This window comes from Salvelinus alpinus, chromosome 22 (assembly GCF_045679555.1).
Source record: "Salvelinus alpinus chromosome 22, SLU_Salpinus.1, whole genome shotgun sequence".
In the NCBI taxonomy this organism is placed as follows: domain Eukaryota; kingdom Metazoa; phylum Chordata; class Actinopteri; order Salmoniformes; family Salmonidae; genus Salvelinus; species Salvelinus alpinus.
The window spans coordinates 11382474-11403616 of NC_092107.1; the positions used below are offsets into that span (position 1 = coordinate 11382474).

General features: G+C 45.3%; 1 protein-coding gene across 1 annotated transcript in view; it reads left to right on the top strand.

Moving 5' to 3' along the window:
• The first annotated feature begins 1638 nt into the window (after nucleotides 1–1638).
• The window catches only part of LOC139549728 (sodium/calcium exchanger 2-like), a 90857-nt gene continuing 71352 nt past the window's right edge, over nucleotides 1639–21143 (top strand). Inside the window, exon 1 of the mRNA XM_071360435.1 lies at nucleotides 1639–1814. The gene's annotated coding sequence lies outside the window, so the exon portion shown is untranslated. The remainder of the gene's footprint in view (nucleotides 1815–21143) is intronic.

Genomic DNA, 21143 nt, shown 5'->3' on the forward strand with positions numbered 1-21143 from the left:
TGTCTTCACAACTCACTGGTACATATAGCAGTAGTAATCATTGGAAATACAGTACCAGTCAAAAGCTTGGGCACACCTACTCATTCAAGGGTTTTTCCTTTATTTTTACTATTTCTACATTGTAGAATAATAGTGAAGATTTCAAGATTATGAAATAACACATATGGAATCATGTAGTAACCAAAATAGTGTAAAACAAATCAAAATATATTTTATATTTTTGGAATGCATTTCAATTAACAGTTCTGCCTTGTTAAAAGTTAATTTGTGGAATTTCTTTACTTCTTAATGCGTTTGAGCCAATCAGTTGTGTTGTGACAAGGTAGGGGTGGTATCCAGAAGATGGCCCTATTTGGTAAAAGACCAAGTCAATATTATGGCAAGAGCAGCTCAAATAAGCAAAGAGAAATGACAGTCCATCTTTACTTTAACACATGGTCAGTCAATACGGAAAATTTCAAGAACTTTTAAAGTTTCTTCAAGTGCAGTCGCAAAAATCATCAAGCACTATAACTGGCTCTCACGAGGACTGCCACAGGAAAGGAAGACCCAGAGTTCCCTCTGCTGCAGAGGAGTAATTAGTTAACTGCACCTCAGATTGCAGCCCAATCTGCTTCACAGAGTTCAAGTAACAGACACATCTCAACATCAACTGTTCAGAGGAGACTGTGTGAATCAGGCCTTCATAGTCGAATTGCTGCAAAGAAACCATTACTAAAGGACACCAATAATAATAAGAGACTTGCTTGGGCCAAGAAACACGAGCAATGGACATTGGACCGGGGGAAATCTGTCCTTTGGTCTAATGAGACCAAATTTGATATTTTTAGTTCCAACTGCCGTGTCTTTGTGAGACGCAGAGTATGTGAACGGATGATCTCCGCATGTGTGGTTCCCACCGTGAAGCATGGAGGAGGAATTGTGATGGTGTTCAAGGCACATTTAACCAGCATGGCTACCACAGCATTCTGCAGCGACACGACATCCCATCTGGTTTGCGCTTAGTGGGACTGTCATTTATTTTTCAACAGGGCAATGGCCCAAAACACACCTCCAGGCGGTGTAAGGGCTATTTGACCAAGAAGGAGAGTGATGGAGTGCTGCATCAGATGACCTGGCCTCCACAATCACCTGGCCTCCACAATCGCCAACAAGTGCTCAGCATATGTGAGAACTCCTTCAAGACTGTTGGAAAAGCATTCCAAGTTACCAATTTGAAGGAGAGTAGAATTCCACGAATATCATTGGGGACCAAACCCCACTGGGAAGCCTATTATTGAGTACCATCCACTGAAATTGTGCTTGGTCAGCTAACATCATCAGGAACAAGGGAATTAGTGGACAGTAAAAAAGTAAAGGACCCTGTTCAAGACTCTGAAAAAATATATATCTTTCCTTGCCTTTCATGGCACAGACACTGACAGACCCTTAGCTTTCCTCCCATCAAATAATCAGCTCAGTGATTACATTGAGGAACGGATAGTGTTCCACCTGTACATATTTTAGACAACCTGAAATGCGACTGTTATTAACAAAGAAAGTAGGTTAGCTCATACATCATTTCTCGAGTGGATGACACGTGGTCGTAACACTGTGCCATGCGCGCTCCTAAACATAACTCCCTTCCCAGAACGCGCACTTCCAATGTGATTGGGAGAGAGACTGACTGAGCGTGTTTGTGAGTGTAGTCTGAATGCGAGCCGATCCGCGGCTAGAACAGCAAAATTAACGGGAACAGTTTTTCATATTAACAACAGCAATATGTGCATTACGACCACACCTGCTTTGAGCTACTCTAAAAACTAGGATATAAGGTAAGAATGTGTTTATAAAAGTGTTCAGTTTTGAATGTTGAGGACTTATGTCAGATGTGTTGAAATATGTACTAATTCATTGCCTTTTACACTTTAACAATTCTCGATCTGCCCTACACTGACTTGCTCGATGTTTGTTTGGGTTCTGGGTAGACTATCCTCTATGGATTCATATGGTACAACAATGTACCATGTGGGGTAGCTCTAATATTCGATTTGATCCATTGATTTAATAATAATTGAAAATGCAAGGTAGTTATCAGAAGTATGATTTACAATCAAGCAAATAATATTGATGGAAAGATTGTGAGCATAACCAAGATGTAACCCTGTCACTGTATTTCCGTTTATTGTAAAAGGCTGTGTTGATAAAATGCACACTCACATATCAATAGAAGATACCATGTTTCATCATTTCCCTGAAGTGTTCCACTGCGTGATTGAAATACTAAAGATGTTGCATATATGGAACCGTGCTTTAGGCTACACAACACGGTGTGCACAGTGTGTAGAACCAATATCTTTATTTGTCCACAGATACAAGCTCCATTCAATTAATTTGAAGGCAAATGTCCATATGTCAATTGCATACAGCTCATTAGTTGACATAAGGTGTTTCTTTATGATAAGGCATAAAGCTCAACATATAGCCTAGCCTATCAATTGGAAATCCTAGAGAGTTTGCCTTGATCCATAACTGCAGGGGTGCTGAGGGTGCTGCAGCACACCCTGATGAATTCAAATGAATAATACAAAATAAATACAAGCAGTTAGTGAGCAGTTAGTGAGCCTGGCCTTTATAACTCCTGTATGATTGGAGAGAAAAAATACTTGTCATCCCCCCCAAGCCAAAACACCATCCTGCAGCCATGTCTCCATCATCTATAGCCTCTTCAAAGACACATTGCATGACAGGCTTTTTCAACTATAAATATATACCGTTATACCCGAATACCGAATCACAGTACCATTGTTAAGCAAGTGCAAGTCAAGGCTCAATTGGTCCCCCTTTAAAACGGATCCTCTATTCGTTGTGCTTGCGTCATAGAGATGGGAAGTGGGGATTCACCCAGCTCAGTGCAGCTGTAGTGGGGCAGGCTGTAGTGGGGCTTTCCTTGGTGTGGACATTTTCTGCAGTTTGGATTTCCCTGCATGCGCTATATCCCTCCACTCCCCACCCCCCAAACTAACGGAGGAGAACCCACTATTTATTGCTCCTTGGATGGCAGTTTGTGAACATTGACTACATGTAGGTTATATGGTTCATTGCTCCATTTTTCATTTTTCATTACAGTTCGGTATCCCAAATGGGATTATTTTCTCTTCAGTGTATCCAAGTGCTCATCTCCCAATTGATCTATTATTGGATCTTTTCATACAGGGGATAGGTTATTGTTTGCAGAATTGTACAGACTGCAGACTAGACTATCTGTTAGAGGAAACACAATTGAAATCTGTCTGTCTGTCTCTCTCTCTCTCTCTCTCTCTCTCTCTCTCTCTCTCTCTCTCTCTCTCTCTCTCTCTCTCTCTATCTATCTCATAGGTTACAGAGTAATAACTCAAGTGTAGATGATTGACAGTCTGCATATCCACCACACCCCTCGCTCTAATTCCCCAGAACAAACATCAAGCGTGTTTCATTCAGTTAGGAAATACAGCCCTGATTGCTCTCTGAGGGGTGAATAGGCTGTTCAATCTGTCTAATGCCACCCAAAGAGCAATTTTCACAGTTTTTTAATTACACAAATTATGTGCTTGATTAGTTTACACTAAATTTGTGCTGGGCCTTTGGAGTGGTGGAGTGGAAAGGTTTAGTGTTGGGTGGAGGGTAACATGGTGTTTATGCAGACCCCTGTAGGATGGGGTGTGGGTGGGGGAGACGGGACACAATGTGTAGTGTGTGTATGCGTGTGTGTGTGCGTGTGTGTGCGTGCGTCCGTGCAGTGTGAGGCTGAGCAGTGAGGCGTGAGCGGCGTGTTCTTGGAGAAGAGAGGGAGCTGCTGCAGTGCTTTGACAATGTGTGGCGGTCTGAGGATGGCTGAGGGAGCTCCCTTCTCATTGCCACTCCCACTCTGCAGTTTGGGTGTGTGGTGTATGTGTGCATGTCCTGTATGTGCACCTATGCTGTGTGTATGTTGACCTTACTGTATGTAGTACAGTCTATGAATGCACAGTGTGTGTGTGTGTGTGTGTGTGTGTGTGTGTGTGTGTGTGTGTGTGTGTGTGTGTGTGTGTGTGTGTGTGTGTGTGCGCGTGTGTGTGTGTGTGAGCGCACGCCTGTTCAGTGCGCTGTACATCTGTGCTGTTCCTCCATGCCCAGCTGTGGGGCTGAGAAGCGTGTCGTCTGGTCCGTCTGTTGAGTGTGTCTCAGTGTGTGAGCCAGCTTCTTATTGGTGTGGAAACGACAGAACAGAAGTGTGTATGGGGAGTGGTTCCCCTCATCATAGAACATCAATCAAATAATGAATCAGCTGCAGTAAGAACCAACAGAAATTAGCTTTTCCCGTTGTGAACAGAAGCCTCTCACCATTTCATTGTCACTTTTTTCCACCTCCCTTCCTCAGGCTGCTGATGAACACAGTAACCTTATCCCTCCTCTCTGGCATGGCTTCCATTAATATTTATGAGGATTATAATGTCACATTTTTGTTTCTTAAGGATGGTGGGTATTTTTACCCCGACACACACACACATAGGATTAGCCTGCCCTGCTCTCTTGTGAGTCCCAAATGGTACCCTATTCCCTATATAGCGCACTACTCTTGACCAGGACCTACAAAAAGGGAATAGGGTGCCGTTTGGAACGTAGCCTCTGTTGTTCTGCCCTGGTTTCAGTGGATGTGATGGACAGGGTCGTTTTCTTTCTGGTGATCCTTTTGGGATTGGTGTAGTCAGATGAAATGCCAAGTGGTTCTGACACATCTCTTGGTGACAGGTGTTTATCATAGTCTTTATGTCCACTGAATTGATGGTGTACCTATGGGATTGGAGGAACTAGGGATTGGTTTTGGTTTTGACTCCATCTTGACCCTAACATCCTTCCTCCTAACAGATCCATGTAGAATATCTCACATGGGAAACACAAGTCCTGCTGTGATGGCTCGTCATACACATGGGAACACGGTAGCCAAGGAGTCGGGACACACGCCCAAGTGCCCAACTGCTCTCGCCCACACACTCCCAATGGATGTTATCCAAGCACTGTGGTACCAGCTGTCCCGCTATTGGTCGGTTCTGCTGTCGTCGAGGCAGGGGCTCCGGTTTCTGCTGTGCGTATCGTGCACACCCTCAGAAGTCACCTCTCATCTCTCTCTCTCTGTCTTAGGCTCCGTCAGATCTTTATCAATCTGTCCTGTGTAATAAGATTCAGAGCTGCTGAATCTCCACCACACTCCGTTCCAATCCACACATTGACCCTTGAATTGGCAGAGGCAAAATGCAAACAGGCTGCTGTCTCACTGATGGACATGTGTGTTGGGTGGTAAAGAACACAGCTTAGCGTTCTAGATGCAGCTGAATTTCCTCTCCCATCAGCCGCTCAGAGATTTCCCGCAGGTGGCTTTTTGACTCTCTCTTAATTGATATTTTTCTGATATAAGAAGCTGATCTCATGCGTCGAGATTTCACGTCGCATGTTTCTTTAACTCTTAGCACTCTTGTGTGAAGCCTCGGTCTAATCCGAAGAGTCGTTACGTGACATGTTGATTTACATCTAACCAGCTTTCATGTGCCTTCGTGCAGTATGCTCATCCAGATCTCTGGATCTCTACAAATTGTGTTTGCATATGTCAGAGCTGTGTGCTTATCCGTCAGCATGCAGCCAGTCCTTGGGATACCTTCTGTGTGGATGATAGAGAGTCAATACCCTGCCTGCCTGCGTGCGTTGGCTGTGTTAGCGGGGTTTGTTTTTGAGAGCAGAGGGCCGTCGGTGGACAGTCGGGTTAGCTCAGCGCTAGGCAGGGTGGTGCAGCTCTCATTGTTACTGTTGGTTAGCTCAGTGCTAGGCAGGGTGGTGCAGCTCTCATTGTTACTGTTGGTTAGCTCAGTGCTAGGCAGGGTGGTGCAGCTCTCATTGTTACTGTTGGTTAGCTCAGTGCTAGGCAGGGTGGTGCAGCTCTCATTGTTACTGTTGGTTAGCTCAGCGCTAGGCAGGGTGGTGCAGCTCTCATTGTTACTGTTGGTTAGCTCAGCGCTAGGCAGGGTGGTGCAGCTCTCATTGTTACTGTTGGTTAGCTCAGCGCTAGGCAGGGTGGTGCAGCTCTCATTGTTACTGTTGGTTAGCTCAGCGCTAGGCAGGGTGGTGCAGCTCTCATTGTTACTGTTGGTTAGCTCAGCGCTAGGCAGGGTGGTGCAGCTCTCATTGTTACTGTTGGTTAGCTCAGCGCTAGGCAGGGTGGTGCAGCTCTCATTGTTACTGTTGGTTAGCTCAGCGCTAGGCAGGGTGGTGCAGCTCTCATTGTTACTGTTGGTCCGTTGGCACAAAGTCACAGGGCCTATTATTCAGTAGTTGTGACAGGGCTAACCTCGGCCTATGCACACACACACACACACACACACACACACACACACACACACACACACACACACACACACACACACACACACACACACACACACACACACACACACACACACACACACACACACACACACACACACACACACACAGGGTGCTCTCTTTTTCTAAACGTGAGCGAGTGTTTTGTTTTTTCTCCCCACGTAGCCTGTAGCTTTGTGTCAGTCTAGGCTGTTATCTCTCTGCCTGGATGATTTTGCTGTTTAACACTTTGTTGCTCTGGCTGCCTCAGTCAGTTAGCATGGCAGTTAGCTCTGTCACCCAGTTAGCTACCTAGTGAGAACCTACCAAGTGATGGAGAAAGGATGAATGAGTGCAGAGTTAGCTGAGGATAAGTGGATGGGGAACGAGGGAAGAGGTGAGGGAGGAGAGGAGAGCAGGAGTGGCCTTGACTCCAGCCCTTTTTCAGATCTACTAGAAGAAGCCATAATCCTCTCTGGTCCTCACACAGACCTCAGAGGCACAGACACCTCCGCCCCCACTCTGGGGTGACAGTCACTACTGTTTCCTCCTCCTCACTCTATGGTCATAACAGACCAGTAAAATACAGTTAAAGTTGGAAGTTTACATACACCTTAGCCAAATACATCTAAACTCAGTTGTTCACAATTCCTGACATTTAATCCTAGTAAAAATTCCCTGTCTTAGGTCAGTTAGGATCACCACTTTATTTAAAGAATGTGAAATGTCAGAAGAATAGTAGAGAGAATGATTTATGTCAGCTTTTATTTCTTTCATCACATTCCCAGTGGGTCAGAAGTTTACATACACTCAATTAGTATTTGGTAGCATTGCCTTTAAATTGTTTAACTTGGGTCAAATGTTTCGGGTAGCCTTCCACAAGCTTCCCACAATAAGTTGGGTGAATTTTGGCCCATTCCTCCTGACAGAGCTGGTGTAACTGAGTCAGGTTTGTAGGCCTCCTTGCTCGCACACGCTTTTTCAGTTCTGCCCACAAATTTTCTAAAGGATTGAGGTCAGGGCTTTGTGATGGCCACTCCAATACCTTGAATTGTTGTCCTTAAGCCATTTTGCCACAACTTTGTAAGTATGCTTGGGGTCATTGTCCATTTGGAAGACCCATTTGCGACCAAGCTTTAACTTCCTGACTGATGTCTTGAGATGTTGCTTCAATATATCAACATCATTTTCCTCCCTCATGATTCCATCTATTTTGTGAAGTGCACCAGTCCCTCCTGCAGCAAAGCACCCCCACAACGTGATGCTGCCACCCCCGTGCTTCACGGTCGGGATGGTGTTCTTCAGCTTGTAAACCTCCCCCTTTTTCCTCCAAACATAACGATGGTCATTATGGCCAAACAGTTCTATTTTTGTTTCATCAGATCAGAGGACATTTCTCCAAAAAGTATGATCTTTGTCCCCATGTGCAGTTGCAAACCGTAGTCTGGCTTTTTTATGGCGGTTTTGGAGCAGTGGCTTCTTCCTTGCTAAGGGGCCTGTCAGGTTATGTCGATATAGGACTTGTTTTACTGTGGCTATAGATACTTTTGTACCTGTTTCCTCCAGCATCTTCACAAGGTCCTTTGCGGTTGTTCTGGGATTGATTTGCACTTTTCGCACCAAAGTACGTTCATCTCTAGGAGACAGAATGTGTCTCCTTCCTGACTGGTATGACGGCTGTGTGGTCCCATGGTGTTTATACTTGCGTACTATTGTTTGTACAGATGAACGTGGTACCTTCAGGCGTTTGGAAATTGCTCCCAAGGATGAACCCAGACTTGTGGAGGTCTACAATTTTTTTTCTGAGGTCTTGGCTGATTTCTTTTGATTTTCCCATGATGTCAAGCAAAGAGGCACTGAGTTTGAAGGTAGGCCTTGAAATACATCCACAGCTACACCTCAAATTGACTCAAATGATGTCAGTTAGCCTATCAGAAGCTTTTAAAGCCACGACACCATTTTCTGGAATTTTCCAAGCTGTTTAAAGGCACTGTCAACTTAGTGTATGTAAACTTCTGACCCACTGGAATTGTGATACAGTGAATTATAAGTGAAATAATCTGCCTGTAAACAATTTTTGGAAAAATGACTTGTCATGCACAAAGCAGATGTCCTAACGGACTTGCCAAAACTATAGTTTGTTTTAACAAGAAATTTGTGGAGTGGTTGAAAAACAAGTTTTAATTACTCCAACCTAAGTGTATGTAAACATCCGACTTCAACTGTAGATAATGTGCCTTATCCAATGTTACACCTAACGTTAAGTTAGATCTAAACCAATGCCCCCTATTCAGTACAGCTACAGTACCTGGCTAAGCGGTGTGTCTGTCAGCCCAGGATGAGTCCTGACAACCATGGTTCTCACTGAGGCATAATGCATGCAGTCTGCAGGAACTCTGAGGAGGAGAGATGGAGAGAGAGAAAAAGAGAGGGAGGGAGGGAGAGAGAGAAAGAGAGAGAGGTAAAGAAAGAGTGGGATGGAGGGTGGGTGGGAGGGAGGGAGGGAGGGAGGGAGGGAGGGAGGGCATTTCCTGTCAGCCTGACTTCCTGAATGTTCATTCTCTAGGAGGGGTAACAGGAGCGTATGCACACAGGTGGAGGCGGTCGTGACTTTCCAGGGGGAGGGATCAGCAGCACTGTTTCTCTGTTGTTTTCACTTTGTCTGTTGCTCGAGCACAGCTCTCACCCTCCAGGTATATCGTATGAAATGCAAAGGTTGTTAGGAACAACAAGAGAAGTGAAGAAAACAGTGTGTGTGTGTGCGTGTAGGTGTGTGTGTTTGTGAGAGAGAGAGATAATGAAAACTGTGTGTTGTTGTCTGTATCAGTGTGTCGGTGCAATCTCCCAGACCCTCTCTTTTCCTGTTTTTCTCATTCTCTCTTGTTCATCCAATTCTTGCTGTCAGCTGTCAGGGCTGAGGTCTCTGGGCTTTGTGTGAGAGTGGTGCAGCCTGACACAGAGTGTTTCTCTCTCTCTCTCTCTCTCTCACTCACTCACTCACTCACTCACTCACTCACTCACTCACTCACTCACTCACTCACTCACTCACTCACTCACTCTGTCACTCTGTCACTCTGTCACTCTGTCACTCTGTCACACTGTCACTCTGTCACTCTGTCACTCTGTCACTCTGTCACTCACTCACACTCACTCACTCACTCACTCACTCATTCACTCACTCACTCACTCACTCACTCACTCACTCACTCACTCACTCACTCACTCACTCACTCACTCACTCACTCACTCACTCACTCACTCTCACACACACTCTCACACACACACACACACAGGGTGGGTTGGGCAGCTGAGTGCCTCGGAGCGGTAGAGCAACAGGACGTGGTGACAGGATCTGACAGGAGGAGAGCCGGGCCGCGCCGGGCCACAGCAAATACCTCAAATACCCACACGCCTCTGTCACAGACCATGGCCTAACATTAAGAGTGACAACCTGGGGATATGGGGAGTGCCAGGGGTTTCCTGGTGCTACTGTAGTTTACAGAGAGGAACACAGGAGGGAACATTATAATGGTATAACTAAGAGGTCATTTTTTACTTGGTTAGCTAGACTGTATTTGTATAAATGTAGGGTTTCTGTGTTAAGTGCTGAGCTGTGAAAAGTACAGTACACCGCGGCTATGGTCGGGATCGTTAATGTTCACAATGAGTCTCCATTTAGACCTTATGAATAACCTCCAATAAGTACAATTGCATGTTTGAATGATCCTGTTGATAATGATAGTGCTTTGAATAACACACATGCATGCTGACTGAAGAACCGTGTTGGAACTATAAGCCACTGTGTGTTGGTTGAGCTGCTTATTTTGTGTCTCTTATGATGCACTCTAATTGTCTCCCAGGACAGTAAAGATTTACTGAACTGAACTTGGGTGAACCAAAGAGCTTTACGTACTGGCCTTAGCTGAAGTACTGCTCACTGTCTGGACCTCAATGAGCCTATTCACCTCTTACTCCAGGTGCTACAGATTCAGGTTGTGTCCCAAAGGGCACCCTATTCCCTATATTGTGCACTACTTTTTCTACGGTCACAAGTAGTGCATCATATAGGAAATAGGGTTCCATTTGTTATACTGTTATACTCTTCTACAGTTGACTTCCCTTGTTATTATAGCCTTTCTGTCTCTGTGGCTAAAGCCTAATGAGTAGGAGGTTTGGTGAAGTGTTACGAATGGAGTCCCTATGAGATGTCTTCCTCCTCAGGTCTTGCTGGTATCTGGGTCCAGGCTTTCTGATTATCATGTTGTTAGTCTCTTGCCCCGGAGTCTTCTACTGTATGGACTTTGTCAAGCATGTGAACCACATTGCAAAATTCATGATAAATTCATGAATACATAAGTAAATGACTGAATGAGTGTGAGTAATTTAATGAGGAATGATTCATTTATACATTAATCTGCAGATATACTGATTTATTTGAATTCAACTAAAATTCCTTTATTTGTATGTGCAGTCGAATATACAGTGTACTCACGCCTGCTGAATATGAAGGGTCAACTCTTTTCTTACTGCTACTGCAGTGGGATTCATTGCTCTATTCTGGCCCCCGCCAGATGATTTCAGACAGCAGGTTTTATTACACCGAATAAATGAAAGGAGATCGAAATCAATTAAATGGAAAGATTTAATTAACGTCTCTTTGTGTGGCATCAGCATGAGATAGACTGAGAAAAAAATAGAGAGAAAGAGCAAAAGTGTGTGTGTGTGTGTGTGTGTGTGTGTGTGTGTGTGTGTGTGTGTGTGTGTGTGTGTGTGTGTGTGTGTGTGTGTGTGTGTGTGTGTGTGTGTGTGTGTGTGTGTGTGTGTGTGTGTGTAGCGGTGCATGAGTAAAATCACTGGGGAAGCCAATACATTTTTTTTTTAATTGCCATATTACAACCTATGAGTTGTGATAATTGCGTTGTTTGCTCTATATCCTAAGGCTGAAGAAGGCTGAATAAGCAGACACAATGGCAGAATAAATTAAAGCACACATTTGTTTTACAAAACCGGAGAGCAACATCTGTCCGGTGAAGTCCACAAAGCATATTGCAAGTAACAAACAGTTACATGACCTACACCATGGTCAAGCAAGGTAATGTTTATGAAATTTTCAGAATACTAAACAACTATTGATTTAGAACCACGGAGAGTTAGCGCAAGTCGCAAAGAAAACAGGAGCAGCCTCCACTATTCCAGCACCATTTCAACATCATCTCACCTATGCTTAGTCTAATACAGTGACAACTAAAAGATACCAAAAATGATTTAGTCCTATCAACGTAAGCTAAATATGATGTGGCCGGTACTGATTTCTGTTTGTGTGTGTGTGTGCGTTGACTCACCCAATGCCATCCTCCTCTTTCATGTTCCCTAAACGGTCTATGACTCTGTCATACAGTACACACGCTAAAATACTTGCTGCTAGCCTAACTTCCTTTCATGGGAAACGATACGCCAGGCTAGCTAGTTAACATTAATATACTACGTCTAGCTACATTTTGAACTTCCATCCTATCAGGCGAGGGGCACAATGTATGAATTTATGGTTGGATCAGAATCGCCGTTATAATCATTGGCAAGTACAGAGAATTAAGTAACACCACAAGTCCAAATTCCTATTTCCATCAATGGATAATTTAGGAAAGGGCTAATTTCAGCTAGCTAGCTAACCACCGGAGGACAACAACACAAAGAGATGAAACAATTCCCCCCCAAAATTCTGTCAAGTATGAAGTTTGGCTTAACCTTTTTGGTGCCCCAGGAACATTCTCACAGCTGAGCTCACTCAGTTTAGCTCAATTCTGATTGGCTAATATTATTATATTTTTTATCAAAGGAGGCCAAATGCTCGCTGGCTTCCCTTGCATTCAATGCTATGGGCAGTAACAATGTCATACTCGTTTCTGGCCAGATAGCATCAGATAGATACGGTACACATACTGAGACAGGGGCGCTGTATCATTTGCTGGGATGCTTTCTCCCGTGAAATACAGTACATTCAGCCTGTTACGAATTGAAGGAAATGTATGAAACACAGAGAGACGAAAGATAAATTGTGTATGTTATATTTTTCCTCGATTCGACCACTAAGTACACTAAAACTGTCATAGATTACCTGACATGGGGTGCCTATTCATCCATTCGTTCTCTCCTTCCGTTTTTGTGCTGACTTTGGCTAAGGCTGCTGGCTAGCTAGCCTAGCTAGGCAAATCCCTGCATTATCTGTACTGAACCATCTGCAGGACAGGACCCCTCATGGCTCGGCCACGCAACACCCAGCAAGCTGAGGCCCTGTGTATGAAGCCTCCAGCTGACGTAATTAATATGGGTAATTGGTCAAAATCAGGATTATTTTATAAAAGGACCTGTACGAGCAGCCGTAAACAGCGATAATCTCAACAGCCCAGAGAGTCTATTGCCTTTGACTGGATGAGCTGCCTCTCAGTGAAAGAGCCGTGCTCAGCTGAGCTCACAGATATCAGATACTGCAGCTTTTAAGACGTAATAAACGACCTGCCTAATTAGCCTGTTACTCATTATTGAGCTGCTGCAGAGCAGACATTCTATTCCTGGAATTAGGAAATTAAACAGAACAGAATAAGAGAAACCCTCTGTTTGTTCACGATATAGGTTGAAGATAAGATGTTCATATTGCATCATCTTACTGTAGTCCATATCCTTCCTCACTACGTTTCTCGCCGAAAGGTGGGGCTTGCATCTTTGTGTTCACAGGTGTTCAGGTAGAGCTGTTGTTCACTCCTCTATGATGAAAACGCACGCACACAATTTTCCTCCCTGTCCTTCCCCCCTCTCATGCTCTTTCTCTCCCTCTCCTTCTCCCTCTCCCTCTCCCTCTCCCTCTCCCTCTCCCTCTCCCTCTCCACCGGTCTATTAAATGCTAAACTTATGTGTCCAACCTATTACAGCTGTCTGACAAGTCTTTCATTTTAGGGCTTTCATCTAGACCTGCACTGTCAGAGTTAGACTCCAAAATAGTAATGGTGCCAGGAAGGGATAAAAGAGAACCTCCCAACCCACGCTATGAAATGTTGTTACGCAAACAGCAGATTAAACTGCCACTGTAATGTGTAAATTAGGAAGGACTGTGCAGTCTGACGATCACTTAATTATTGATCATGCATAGAGATAGGCTGTGCTCCAATTGGCACCCTATTCCCTATATAGTGCACTAAACCATATGGGCCCTAGTCAAAAGAAGGGAACTATTATAGATAATAGGGTGCCATATGGAATGCAACCAGGATCTCCCAGCAGGATGCTAGCTAGCTAGCTCCCCTCAGCGCTGGGGACCCCTGATCCAATCTGTCACTTAATTGGTTGTTAATACCAACATGTGTTCCTATATTCCGATCATGGCCTCATACAGTCCACATTGTTCTGTCACACTAGTTCAGGGTATTAACCTCATCCTCCTTCAAATCATCATCATCTATAACACTCATGGCCTCTCACAATGACAAGTGCTGTATAGAATCACATTAAAGCTTTGTTAATGAGACACGATACCGCTTGCATCATGGACTGACATTACATAATGTAGTGTAGAAATGATTAAGGGCCGATAACAGGGTAATTAATTAACAGCATTGACCATACATCTCTCCCATTCCCCCATCTTCATCCACCTTACCCCCCCCCCCCCCCCCCCCCCCACACACACACACACACACACACACACACACACACACCACTATTGTGTTTGGGGTCCAAATGTCATAGAAAACACAGAGTTGCACCAGAGCTGTTCTCTATCTGAATGAAATAATTAGCAGAAATACATTTGGTGGATCTCTGCCTCAGTTAGGTTGCCAGTGAGTGTTATTTCTCTCCCAGCTTCCACTGAAAATGTACCGCAGCAATCATTTCTCCTAGTGTTGATTTTTCTCACAGAGTTGGACACATTCTCTTTCACATTATCCAAAGTCCTCTTGTATTTCACTGGGATGGCAGGGATGGATTATTATAGCTCATGCCAGTCAAGCATCGAGTACATACTGGCAGGAGGAATCGTCCCAAACTAGCTGCCATTCTGCCTACAGAGAAATAAATGATGCACCGTTAATTGCAGCAATTCGCATTGTGTGCCAGCCTCTGTCTGAACCAATTTACCCCTAAACTACCCCCTTGACAACCAACTACCCCCTGACCAACCTCAAATGACTGTACTCTCCACCTCCATGATGTTTGAGAGTGAAATCACAGTTATTATTCCGATGATGCTCTCCCCCCTGGATTCAGTGGGCCTGATAAGTCCCGGTGTGACATGAACAATGGCTGATAGAGTCATAACAATCAGTGTTCACTACAGAGTGTCTCACTACATCGTTAGTACTCACAGTCTGTTGAGTCAATTGGGAGTGAATGGGAGTGGGCCAGCCAACCATTCACACAGCTAATTTCTATTTAAATGCAGTTGCCAGGCGAACATGGCTGTGCCTAGGGAATAGAAAAGAGAGAGGAAAGAGGCGAGATCAATAAAAGTGGAGCACAGAGAAGAGGAGGATGAACGCTCGCTTTATCTCTCACATTGATGTTCTGTGAATGTCACTGTGTTTGATGGTACTGTGTTCTTTTGGCGTTATTGTATTGGCACGGCTCTGTTCGCTGGATGCGGCCTGATTTGATTTGTCTGCCTCCTGTGTGGCTGTTTTGTAGAGACGTCCCCAAAACCATAAGAGGAGAGGAGAAGTAAACAAAGATGCCAGAGGGATGGGACTTACCAAACACACACAAACAAGCGCAGATACACAGACTTTCGAATACACACAAACCATCTCTCGCACATAGAATATGACTTCATGGGGACACGAATACTCAGTAGTTGCAAAACAAGAGCCACATGCACGTGCGTGCGCACACACTCACATTCTCATTCTCCTTACTCACTCAGATGTTCTTTCTGTGCTGTCGAAATGTAGACACTCAACAGGGCAAACTGAGCTCCCATAATTGCTGCTGTCTCTAATTTCACACATACACACACTATAGAGATGCAGTACTGAGATACACACACACATGTATTCAGCCATCTCTCTCTCTGAGATCACTGTACTCCTTTACATTTTCTCTCTCTCTCTCTCTCTCTCTCTCTCTCTCTCTCTCTCTCTCTCTCTCTCTCTCTCTCTCTCTCTCTCTCTCTCTCTCTCTCTCTCTCTCTCTCTCTCTCTCTCTCTCTCTCTCTCTCTCTCTCTCTCTCTCTCTCTCTCTCTCTCTCTCTCTCTCTCTATATATATATATATGGGGAAGAGTGTGAGAGCTGCATCCTGCCTATGGATTAGCTTTCATGGCATTTTGATCTGTATTCCTCTCTCTTTATTAATGAAATGTGGCAAGAGAAAGAGACGGAGAGAAGTAGAAGAGAAGAGCGGGATTAAAAAAAGGGACTGATGAGGGAAGCATGGAGAGTCCATTACAAAACCTCCTCCACTCCTTCTCTCATCTCCATCTTCTTCTGTCAACCAGAGCTCAGTAATCAATAGAAGCCGATCCCGTCACAGAGCATGTTTTAACCAGATTGACACAGGCATAGCCGCGGAAAGTAGGGGTGCGGAGTGGGGAGAAATACCCCCTCCCCCAATCAGCACAAACCATTTTCCTGCGGCCATGGAAACAAGAAGCTGTGCTACTTGTTCAACTGTTACTTGCTCAACCTTGTGGCCTTTCGAGATGGTGGTGTCTGGTGCTGCGGAGTCAGGTTGAGTGGGTGTTGTAAGTAGAGAGAGGGGAGATACAACAAGGGGAGAGAACCCACAGTCAATGCTGCTGTTCTGTTATATACTATTTATATACTATTGCATGTGAAAGACATTATCCACTTTAAAAACAGTAAATACAGTCATACTTAACATAGCACATTCAAAAATATGCTGTAACAGTTCTATCCTGAAGTGTACATATCATTTTATTACTTGATTTACTACTCCTATGCAGCTTAGTTGCTAGAGAATGGCACTGTCTGGGTTGTGGGTTTGATTCCTGCTGTGGCCACCTATACGGAAATGTATGCTAGTCTCTTTGGATAAAAGCACTGCTAAATGGCATACAGTGCCTTCAGAAAGTATTCATAACCCACATAAGTATTCATAAAGTATTCAGTTATTCCACAGTTTGTTGTGTTACAGCCTGAATTGAAAGTGGATTAAATACATATTTTTTCTCTCACCCATCTACACACATTACCCCATAATGACAAAGTAAAAACATGTTTTTAGAAATTTTTGCAAATGTATTAAAAATGAAATGCAGAAATATCTCATTTACATAAGTATATTCACACCCGACTTTGTAGAAGCACCTTTGGCAGTGATTACAGCTTTGAGTCTTTTCTGAATAAGTCTCTTATGAGCTTTCCACACCTGGATTGTGCAATATATGCACATTATTATTTTAAAAATTCTTCAAGCTTTATCTAATTGGTTGTTTATCATTGCTAGACAACCATTTCAGGACATAGATTTAAATTAAAACTGTAACTCTGCCACTCAGGAACATTCACTGTCGTCTTGGTAAGCAACTACGGTGTAGATTTGGCCTTGTGTTTTAAGTTATTGTCCTGCTGAAAGGTGAATTCATCTCCCAGTGTCTGCTGGAAAGCAGACTGAACTAGGTTTTCCTATAGGGTTTTGCCTGTGCTTAGCTCCATTCTGTTTCTTTTTATCCTGAAAAACTCCCCAGTCCTTAACGATTACCAGCATACCCATAACATGATACAGCCACCATTATGCTTGAAAATATGGACAGTGGTATTGGATTGGGTTTGCCCCAAACATAACACTTTGAATTCAGGACAAAACGCTTTGCCACATTTTTATTTATTTATATATTCTTATTTTTTTGCAAATGTTTTTGCAGTAATACTTTAGTGCATTGTTGAAAACAGGATGCATGTTATGGAATATTTTTATTCTGTACAGGCGGCCTTCTCTTTACTGTCATTTAGGTTAGTATTGTGGAGTACTACAATGTTGTTGATCCATCCTCAGTTTTCTCAAATCACAGCCACTAAACAAACTCTGTAACTGTTTTAAAGTCACCATTGGCCTCATGGTGAAATCCCTGAGCGATTTCCTTCCTCTCCGGCAACTGAGTTAGGAAGGATGCCTGTATCTTTGTAGTGACAGGGTGTATTGATACACCATCCAAAGTGTAATTAATAATTTCGCCATGCTCAAAAGGATATTCAATGTCTTATTTTTTGTATTTTTACCCATCTAGGTGCCCTTTGTGAGACATTGGAAAACCTCCCTGGTTTTTGTGGTTGAACCCGTGTTTGAAATTCACTGCTAGACTGAGGGATAATTGTATGTGTGGGGTACAGAGATGAGGTAGTCATTCAAAAATCATGTTAAACACTATTATTGCACACCGTGTCCATGTAACTTATTATGTAACTTATTTAGGCTTTCCATATCAAATGGGTTGAATACTTATTTCAGCTTTTCATTTGTAATTAATTTGTAAACATTTCTAGGGTGTGAATAGTTTCTGAAGGCACTGTATATTATTATATGAGACTCAGTGAGAGTCTGCTGGCTGGTGTTTAGGGCATGTTGCTCTTGTCTGTACTGTCCCAGTCTGCAGTGAGATGATAGAGAATGTGTCATTGAGTCTCATTATCCCAGAAATGACCATTTCTATTTCCCACATCCATCACAGGTACTTATTGAGTGGACAGGGAGAAGCGTTGTTCATGTGGACCAAAGGGTATTCAAGTTTTAGCCTCACAGAGGATGGTGGTTGGTGGGATACAGGCAGCTGTATACTGCATCCTAGTTCCCGCTTGATTCTAATCCCCCTTAAGGATGCCCTCACCTATTTGCTAGTTGGTTTTGGTCTTGGGTAAACAGATCTCTTAAACCCAGCCTAGCTCATCTCCAGTGGCTGAGGTTTAAGCATGGCATTCTATGCTCCAATACTCATTGATGGGGATATAGGAGTGAATGGTTCATGACTGAGCACAACACCAGATATGGGCCTCTTTTGTTTCATTAGTTGGATCGCTCATATCTCAGGACTTACTTACACACTCTCTCACACACACACACACACACACACACACACACACACACACACACACACACACACACACACACACACACACACACACACACACACACCACACACACTTATTTGTGTCACTTAGGGCCCTCCTCCTCAGGTACGACCTTCCTCCTCTATTTGATTATAGGTCTGGCCATGGAACCTGCTTTCACCACCCACTCAGCTTCTCTCTCTCTCGCCATTATGAGGCCCAGACCCTGCATACATATATCTAGTTATACTTGGAGCCATATGTGGTGTTTGTTTTTGCTATGGTAATAGCCTCATTTGATGCAGCGCTGTCTGGCGAGGGTGAGGAGGCCCTCCGGGCACCAGTCGCTAGGTCCTAAGTGGGAAGGCGACGCGGGCCCCTGATTGCCTGACAGGTGGCAGCGAGCGGGGACGAGGCGAGATAGGCCTCTGTAATGAGGATTTAATCTGTTGATGATTCTGTCATCTCCCTGGGTAACTGTATCGGGCAGATGGGTAGACGTCACATTGGCATGGCACTTCCAGTATGTGTGCGTGAGGCATTATACAGTGCATTCGGAAAGTATTCAGACCCCTTGACGTTTTCCACATTTTGTTACTTTACAGCCTTATTCTAAAATGGATTAAATCATTTTTTTTCTCTCATCAATCTATATACAATACCCCATAATGACAAAACAAAATAGGTTTTTAGACATTTTTGTAAATGTACATGACCAGTCAAAAGTTTGGACACACCTACTCATTCAAGGGTTTTTCTTTATTTTGACTATTTTCTACATTGTAGAATAACTATGAAATAACAAATATGGAATCATGTAGTAACTAAAAAAGTGTTAAACAAACAAACATATTTTCTATTTGAGATGCTTCAAAGCAGCCACCCTTTGCCTGGATGACAGATTTGCACACCCTTGGCATTCTCTTAACTAGCTTCACCTGGAATGCTTTTCCAACAGTCTTGAAGGAGTTCCCACACATGCTGAGCACTTGTTGGCTGATTTTCCTTCACTCTGTGGTCCAACTCATCCCAAACCATCTCAATTAGGTTGAGGTCGGGTGTTTGTGGAGGCCAGGTCATCTTATGCAGCACTCCATCACTCTCCTTCTTGGTCAAATAGCCCTTAGACAGCCTGGAGGTGTAAGGGCTGTCTCTCTCCTCATCCTCGGACGAGGAGAGGAGAGAAGGATCATCAGACCAAAATGCAGCATTCGGGAAGTAAGCCATCTTTTTATTATTAATGACGATGGCAACACGAAACAAAACACTTTCAAATATACAAAACAAGAAAACGACGTTGACGAAACCTGAACATAAACTTACATAACTAAACGTAAACTCACGGACAGGAAACAGACGACATCAAAATAAACGAACAGCCAAACAGTCCCGTATGGTACATACATTCGACGACACAGGAGACAATCACCCACAAACAAACAGTGAGAACACCCTACCTAAATATGACTCTTAATTAGAGGAGAACGCAAAACACCTGCCTCTAATTAAGAGCCATACCAGGCAACCACAACCAACATAGAAACAGATAACATAGACTGCCCACCCAAAACACATGCCCTGACCTAAACACATACAAAAACAACATAAAACAGGTCAGGACCGTTACAGAACCCCCCCCTCAAGGTGCGAACGCCGGGCGCACCAGCACAAAGTCCAGGGGAGGGTCTGGGTGGGCAGTTGACCACGGTGGTGGCTCAGGCTCTGGACGCTGCCCCCACACCACCATAGTCACTCCCCGCTTCTGTCTTCCCCTTCCAATGACCACCCTAAAACTAACTTCCCCTAAATGAACGGCCAGCACCGGGAGAAGGGGCAGCACCGGGACAAGGGGCAGCACCGGGACAAGGGGCAGCACCGGGACAAGGGGCAGCACCGGGACAAGGGGCAGCACCGGGACAAGGGGCAGCACCGGGACAAGGGGCAGCACCGGGACAAGGGGCAGCACCGGGACAAGGGGCAGCACCGGGATAAGGAGCAGCACCGGGACAAGGGGCAGGTCCCGGCTGAGATACTCTGGCAGATCCCGGCTGAGATACTCTGGCAGATCCCGGCTGAGGGACTCCGGCAGATCCCGGCTGAGGGACTCCGGCAGATCCCGGCTGAGGGACTCCGGCAGATCCCGGCTGAGGGACTCCGGCAGATCCCGGCTGAGGGACTCCGGCAGATCCCGGCTGAGGGACTCCGGCAGATCCCGGCTGAGGGACTCCGGCAGATCCCGGCTGAGGGACTCCGGCAGGTCCCGGCTGAGGGACTCCGGCAGGTCCCGGCTGAGGGACTCCGGCAGGTCCCGGCTGAGGGACTCCGGCAGGTCCCGGCTGAGGGACTCCGGCAGGTCCCGGCTGAGGGACTCCGGCAGGTCCCGGCTGGACGGCTCCGGCAGGTCCCGGCTGGACGGCTCCGGCAGGTCCCGGCTGGACGGCTCCGGCAGGTCCCGGCTGGACGGCTCCGGCAGGTCCCGGCTGGACGGCTCCGGCAGGCCCCGGCTGGACGGCTCCGGCAGGCCCCGGCTGGACGGCTCCGGCAGGCCCCGGCTGGACGGCTCCGGCAGGTCCCGGCTGGACGGCTCCGGCAGGTCCCGGCTGGACGGCTCCGGCAGGTCCCGGCTGGACGGCTCCGGCAGGCCCCGGCTGGACGGCTCCGGCAGGTCCCGGCTGGACGGCTCCGGCTGGTCCCGGCTGGACGGCTCCGGCTGGTCCTGGCAGGACGGCTCCGGCTGGTC